This window comes from Siphateles boraxobius, unplaced genomic scaffold (genome assembly GCF_051911475.1).
Source record: "Siphateles boraxobius isolate OS27281-9 unplaced genomic scaffold, OSU_SipBor_1 1, whole genome shotgun sequence".
In the NCBI taxonomy this organism is placed as follows: Eukaryota; Metazoa; Chordata; class Actinopteri; order Cypriniformes; family Leuciscidae; genus Siphateles; species Siphateles boraxobius.
Window position 1 is genome coordinate 3,764,449 of NW_027508699.1, and position 7,857 is coordinate 3,772,305.

Genomic DNA, 7,857 nt, shown 5'->3' on the forward strand with positions numbered 1-7,857 from the left:
ATACTGTTTTCAAGGTTCCTCCTCACCCGCTGTACCTTTCACCCACTCAGATAAGGTCCTTACTGCTGTTCAGTTTCTACTTAAAGACACAAACTGGCACTGAAATAAACTGGCCAAAACTGACCGTCCCTAAGGTCAGAGGTCCTGTCCCATATGTTCCTGAAAAGTCACGCACAAGCACGTACACACATATACTTTTATACATTGAATAGGTTCTTTCTCTTATGATACCTGTTTGGGATCAATGACTATTAAAATTTCCACAACAACAGTTAAAATTTTCCCTTTCAGACTTAAAAACCTATTTCGCCAAAAAATCTGTCTTCTTTCCATCCCTCCCAGCATCTCTTCCCACATTTTATCAGCAGCTTCTTTCTCATTCTTTGCTAAAATTGTTCCTAAAATTGTCATCTCTTGTACCTCTATGAACTTAACAACCCCCGTTAAAACCTCCGTCCTTCCAAACTTCATATATACTGTTTTTTCTTCGTTTATTTTTGCACCTGAGCTCTCGCAATAGCATTTAATTTTTTCCATCACTTCTTTAACACTTTCTCTATTTTCTACCACAATTGTCGTATCGTCGGCGTATTGGAATATTTTAGTTAATTCTTCTTTTCCTTCAAATTGTATCCCCTTTATTCCTTTTTCTCTGTTTGTTAAAAGCCCTAGGGGTTCCGCCACCAAAGAATATAACTGCGCTGACAGTGGACACCCTTGTCTTATGGATCTTAAAACTTTAAAAGGTTGAGTTAAAAAAAACATTACATTTTACTTTTGTTAAAATATCGCTGTATAAAACTGAGATCCATTTTATAAAATTCCCTCCGAAACCAAATTGTTTTAAAACTCCCAATAAAAACCCCTGTTCCACTCTGTCAAAAGCCTTCTCAAAATCCATGCTTATTACGTATGCGCTCTTTCCTTTTTCTTTTATGTATCCCACTATATCTCTTATGCTGCTTGTACTGTCTGCTATGTCCCTCCCCTTAACTCCGTAAGCCTGGTTAGTTTCTATTATGTTTGGCATTATATTTTTTAATCTGTTTGCTAAAACTTTGGCTAAAATTTTAAAATCTGTGTTTAACATTGTAATGGGCCTAAAATTCTTCAGTTCAGTTTTGTCTCCTTTTTTCTTATATATTATTTTCATTAAGCCTTGGCCCATTCTTGGGTGTACTCTTTCTTTTTTGAAAACCTCTTCATAGATTTCTTTTAAAATTGTGCTTACTTTTTCTTTAATAACCTTGTAAAACTCACTTCCAATACCATCTATTCCTGGGGCCGTATTCACAAAGAATTTTATTTTACCACTAGGAGTACTCCTAAATCCCATTAAAATATTTTAGCTAGGAGTTTTCTCTTAAAAGTTATTCACAACGCCTTTCAGACCTACTCTTAGTAAGGAAAAATGACAACTCCTAAACTAAGAGTGAGTCTTCGTTGCTATGGATGACGTCAATTCTCATGCACGAGCTTCCTCGCAATGATCACGGTGATTGGTTGTTCGATGACAGGGCCATCATGCGGAACATAACACAGACACAACAAATCATGGAATTACGACATCTAAATATGTCTGTGTCCTACACAAAATAATAATAGTAATGTCATCGAAATGCATATATAATGACATGTTTGTGCAGGCCCCAGTGAAGTGTAATTCTAAAAAGGCAGAAAGAGAGAGAAAAGTGGTGAATTCAATTAAATTAAATTAAGGTAGCCTAATACCCTAATGAAACCGCCACTTTCCTAATAATGAAAAACGACTCTTGCATTAACACTTGCTTGGTTAATTGACATCCTATTAATATAGAAGCTTATTTCCGCCACTGAATAAAAATAAATTAAAATAATTGCGACTTTTTATCTCACAATTGCGAGATACTAAGTCAGAATTGTGAGAAATAAAGTCGCAGTTGTGAGATAAAAAGTCGCAATTAGCTTTTTTATTTTTCATTCTGTGGCGGAAACAAGCTTCCATAGCCTAAATAGACTACTTAAAGCAAGTAAATGTTGCTCCTATTGAAGTAATGTAATAGTTGAATGACGGTGGATTATGAACTCGCCAAAACGAAAAAGAAAGCCCAACTGGACGCAGGATCAGTTACTGCTGCTGGCCCAGTTGGTGCTGAAAAAATAAAAAAATAAAAATAAAATGGAAATTCGACACTGGGATTCAAGTAAAACTAAGCGTGAGACATAGGAGAAGATTTGTTTGCAGATCAATGCAGCATTCCCGCTTGTGTCGCAGACCCCGGACGACTGCGAGAGGCGGTGTATGCGCTACAATCCTTTGTGAATAGGTCTTAGTGAGTTAGGAGTCCTCTCGACTTCTTTTAAGCTGTCCCAGACTTAGGTGCTACTTTTAGGGCTAAAATGCTTCGTGAATTACTCTTAGTGAAAAAAATTAGGAGTCCTAAAGTTAGGAGTGACACGCCCATTATTTTTAGGAGTTGCTACTAAATTCGCCAGTTAGGAGCTACTTTTAGCCTTAAAATTCTTTGTGAATACGGCCCCTGGGCTTTTCTTCACTCCTAACTGATTTATGGCCTGTATAATTTCTTCTGTTGTTATTTCCCTTTCACAATCCTTTTTATCCCTGTCACTGACTTTTATTGTTATCTGTTCTAATAAAATATTTCTTTTTTCCTCATCTCCTCCTTCTGATTTAAAAAGTTCTTCATAAAACGTGCTTATTTCCTTTAAAATCCCCTCCGTGCTTAAAACCGCTTGTCCTTCTTTATTTCTAAGTTCTTTAATTATTTCCGCCCTCCCCCTGCTTTTCTCAAGGTTAAAAAAGAATATGTTACATTTTTCACCTTCCACTATATATTTTGCTTTACTTCTTAACATCGCCCCTTTGTATTTCTCTTCTTCTATTTTCTTTAACTTTTCCTCTACTTCGATTACTCTTTGCACGTTTACTTCATTTTTATTTAGCTCCAATCTTAACGTTCTTCTTATTTCTTCCTCCTTTGTTTTTTTCACCTTTTGTAATGATTTACAGTAGTTCATTGTATATTTCTTAATGTCATATTTCATGTTTTCCCACCATTGTCTTTTATCTTCTATGTACATACAGGTCTTTTTTCCTTTCATCTAATACGTTTTCTGTCTCTTTTTTAAAATGCTGTTCCTTTAAAACTTCAGTGTTTAAAATCCATACCCCAGGTCCTTTCATTTCTTTTTTAAAATCCATTCTCAATAACACCATTTTGTGATCACTTAAAGTCGTTTCTTTATAAAACACTCCATCAATAAAACATTCCAAATTCCTGGTACTTAAAAAGTAGTCTATTCTAGTTTGACACATAAAATTCCCCACCAACTGTCTTCTTGTATATTCCTTCTTTTTCCCATTTCTCTCCCTCCACACATCAATCATGTTTTTCTCCTCCATCAGCAACCTTAACTCCTTTCTACCTACATCCGATTTAAAAATCATTCCATTTCCATATCCATTTTACTAAAAACGGTGTTGAAATCCCCTGCAATTATTACCCTCTTCCATTTTTCCATTATTCCAGCTATAACATTAAAATATATTTTCTTTTCTATTTGTTCATTTGGAGCATGTACGTTAACTAAAATACAATCATCTTCTTCCATCTTAATTTCTACAGCCATGCATTTCCCTTTTGTATCATTATACATTAGTTTTGCTTTGATACCTCTGTCTTTTCCTATTAGCACCGCCACTCCTCCTCCCATTTTTCCCTCTCCATTATTAAAAAAGAATTCCCCTTCCCATCTTCCTTTAAAATCCTCCATTGCACTTTCTTTCCAGTTTGTCTCTTGCAATAAAATCACATCTTCATCTCTGCACAGTTCCTTAACTTTTTCAAATTTCACACCATTCATTAACCCTCTAGCATTAAAAGTCACAATTTTCAGCACCATGAAATAAAGGATAAAAAACCTTAAAATCCCCATTTTATCAGTCCATGCCCTCTCCTTCCTTTACAATTCCTCCACAGTCCTGTTCCTCCTCAGAAATTTTTTTCCACACTTTACTTCTAGCTTTATCTAAATTTGGTATTACCTTTTCTTTTCTTCTTCTTTTGTTGGTTGTTTCCGTAGTGTCGCCTTTGTCAATGTTTTTATTGTCTTTGTCCTTTCCGTTCTCCTCACCAGTCTGTTCTTTCTCCTCTGGTTCTTCCATTTCCATTTCCATTTGTCTAGTCTCATTTATCTCCATCTGTTTCTCCATTTCCTCACTGTCCTGTGTTAGCTCAGTCTTTTCGATCTCGTTGTCTTTTCCTTTGCTTTCATTGTCCTCTCTTTGTGTCGCTCCACTATCCTCGTAAATCTGTGGTGAAAAATGGAACTGCAGTGCTCTAACCATCCTTGGTTCTTTTATAATGTTAGGCATGCAGAGATCTCAAGAATCAACATATGAATCCCAACAATGGTGACAATCAAGAAAGCTTTTTTGTGACTATTAGCTTGTTTTGTGACATTCAGGGGCGGTTTCCCGGACAGGGTTTAAATTAAGACAGGAGTAGGCCTTAATCTAGAACAGTTAACCGTGACTTAAAAAATGGCTTTCTGTAGCACAGATTAAGTACAGATTAGTTACACCTGGACTATGGAGTCCTGAACTAAAATAAACCAGATTAATTTAAAACCAACTGTACTAATCTGAATTAGCATGACAGAGGTTGCCTATAAAACATGGAATGAACCAAGAAAAGCTCAAAATTGCATGGAACTGAGAGAATCAAATACAAGGAAAACAATGGCATCAGAAAAATACTGCAATCAAAAAAACTTTACTAAACAAGAGAAAATTATTTTCAAGCAAGCTACATAAACTGCACACATCAGCTATGGAATAAAAGACAAGAAATGTAAATACATTTTTTACAAACATTTTTGATCATATTTACCAGGTGTGCCATTAATATATATACTAGTAATATATGTGTCTTCTTTGAAACACACTGTTAATCTGAAGTTAAACCTGCCTCCTGGTAGGTTTAATTTAAGCCTCAATTTAGTCCTGGGGTAACTCCAATCTTCCTCCAGGAAATCAGTTTATTAAACTCTGGACTAAACTAAATCTAGGACTATTTAAAGCCATGACAGAGAAAGCGGATTTCTGTTAATCTGGTTTAAAGGGCCATTTAAGTCTATGACTACACAGCAAAATCCCCAGTGTTAAATGAACACTCCTGGTGTATATATAGGTCCAACTACAGGGTGTTAAAAATGAACACTGAAGCAGTGTTGAAGTTAATGAGATAATTAAGTGATTAATTAAGTGATGATTGGCCATTAGTGGTGACACCTGATGTTAATAAGCAGAATCATTGAATGAAAGAGAAACAACAAGAATGGAAAAAAGAGAAACACAAGAACTACTGACTTCGAACCTTTACACATTATTGCACTTACCAGTGTGACTTTATTTCTGTCATACATCTACAAAAAGTTATTGAGAATCAACAGAAGTTTAGACGGCAATGTTTTATGGAATTTTTCATTTCAAGCCACCATTATGGTGGTTAGTGTTTGTTTTAGTTGGGCTATTGAACCTTTTTATTTTTTATTGTGAGTTTTTCTCTGGCTGCTCTAGCATTGTGTTTATAAAGCACAATTGTTATTGCACGAGAAAACCTTTAAACAATATGTTGTGATGATGACATTATCGTCACGTAGTAACCTGATTCACTGATGTCATTTAGAGTCTAAATCTTTGATTATATGATGGATGTTGTGTTTCAGCATTAGGGATTGTAGCCGTGAGATTCTACAGTTTGAAATCCAACAACAATATGAACAATTTTGAAAAATTTTGTGCACTGGAGCTCTTGTGTTTAGACACACAAACATCAAGAATCAGCATATTAATCACAACAATGGTGACACAGATCAACGCTGAACATCACAAAACAAGCTATTAAAGTCATAACAAACAATAGCAAAAAAAAAAACATGCAAACAGGAAAAAAAATGAAAATTACTGGACAATTCAGCTGTATAATTTATTCATACTGCAATGCATGATGGGAGCCATGGATGCATTTTGATTGGTGGCTCCCATCATGCACTGCAATATGAATCTTTCGTGTGATTGTCACCATTGTTGAGAATCATATGTAGATTCTTGATATCTGTGTGTGATTTTAAAAGCTTTTTTTTTACTACTGTAATGAATAGAACCTAATCAGTTTATAATGCTGGTTGAGTGAATCAGGACATTACAGGATTGTATTTTCATAAACATAACCATTGTGACCTGGGCTGTGTTTCCCAAAAGCATTATAAGCCTAACTTGATCATAGAACGATAGCAACAAAAGATCTGCACGATCAATTTAGGCTTATGATGTTTTTGGGAAAAACAGCCGATGTCATGGTTTCTCTTGCAGTAACACATGTGCTTTATAAACACAGAGTTGGAGCAGGAAAAACTTTAGTTAAATAGTCAAGAGACTAACTAAACCATGATACTGGTTTAAATACAAGGAAAACAATGGCATCAGAAAAATACTACAATCAAAAAACTTTACTAGACAAGAGAAAATTATTTTCAAGCAAGCTACATAAACTGCACACATCAGCTATGGAATTAAAGAAAGGAAATGTAAATAAATTTTTTTTTAAACATTTTTGATCATATTTACCAGGGGTGCCATTAATATATATATACTAGTAATATATCTGTCTTCTTTGAAACACACTGTTAATCTGAAGTTAAACCTGCCTCCTGGTAGGTTTAATTTGAGCCTCAATTTAGTCCTGGGGTAACTCCAATCTTCCTCCAGGAAATCAGTTTATTAAACTCTGGACTAAACTAAATCTAGGACTATTTAAAGCCATGACAGAGAAAGCGGATTTCTATTAATCTGGTTTAAAGGGCCATTTAAGTCTAGGACTAGGTTTTATCTCTGTCTGGGAGACCGCCCCTCAGAGTTGATCTGAATTTTCGTTTAATTTTCACCATTGTTGAGATTCATATGCTGATTCTTGATGTGTGTGTGAGTATACATGACTGTGTCAAATTATTTTCTGCATAATGACTTCATAAAATCTTTCAGAGTATCACAGCAGAACAGATGTTTCTGCAGGATGATTGGCTTAAAAAATAACCAATTTAGTATTTAAATAATTTAATCAGAGCTTAGACTCTGGTATCAATGAATTTCTATAATAAACATATATTGGAAACATACAGATAAATCAGCAAAAGAAAAACTTTAGTTAAAGGGTCAAGAGACTACCTAAACCATGATACTGGTTCCCTGGCACGTGATCACCATAACGATGACCACAAACTTTATTATTTTCAATAAAATATCAACATCTAAACCTCTGTTAATTCTCAATAAATACCTTAGTACGAGAGAAATAAAGTCTGGATTGTAATAAGTGAAAATGCTGAGATCTTGAGAGATCTGGTACCAACACTGAGAATAAGTACCAACACTAAAACCTATTCAAACCCAGTGCAGGGCCAGTTATAGATTAGTAGCCTAATTAAAAATCCTTGAACATACAAATGTGTGTGGAATTAATGAAATATTAAGCTATAATCTAAGCGTTCTACTGACAAAAACAGTTTGGGAACCTCTGGTCTAATTGAAGCCGAGGAAAGGAGCGGGTTACAAAAGAACAAGTGCTCAGAGTTGTGTGTTGCTTGTAGACTGAGAGAGAAAAGCCTGTCGATCGCCCCCTGGAGGAGAAAGACAGAATGACGAGGCTGAGCTGTCCTTTACCACACCGAAAGCAGACAGAAGCCAGAGAGAAAGCAACATGAAAGACAAATAAATGAAGCAATCGAATTGAAAAGGATAAAGGAAAAACCGTGGGAGCCGAGCCATGAAGTGTATTAGTGAATTGATAAAGCAAA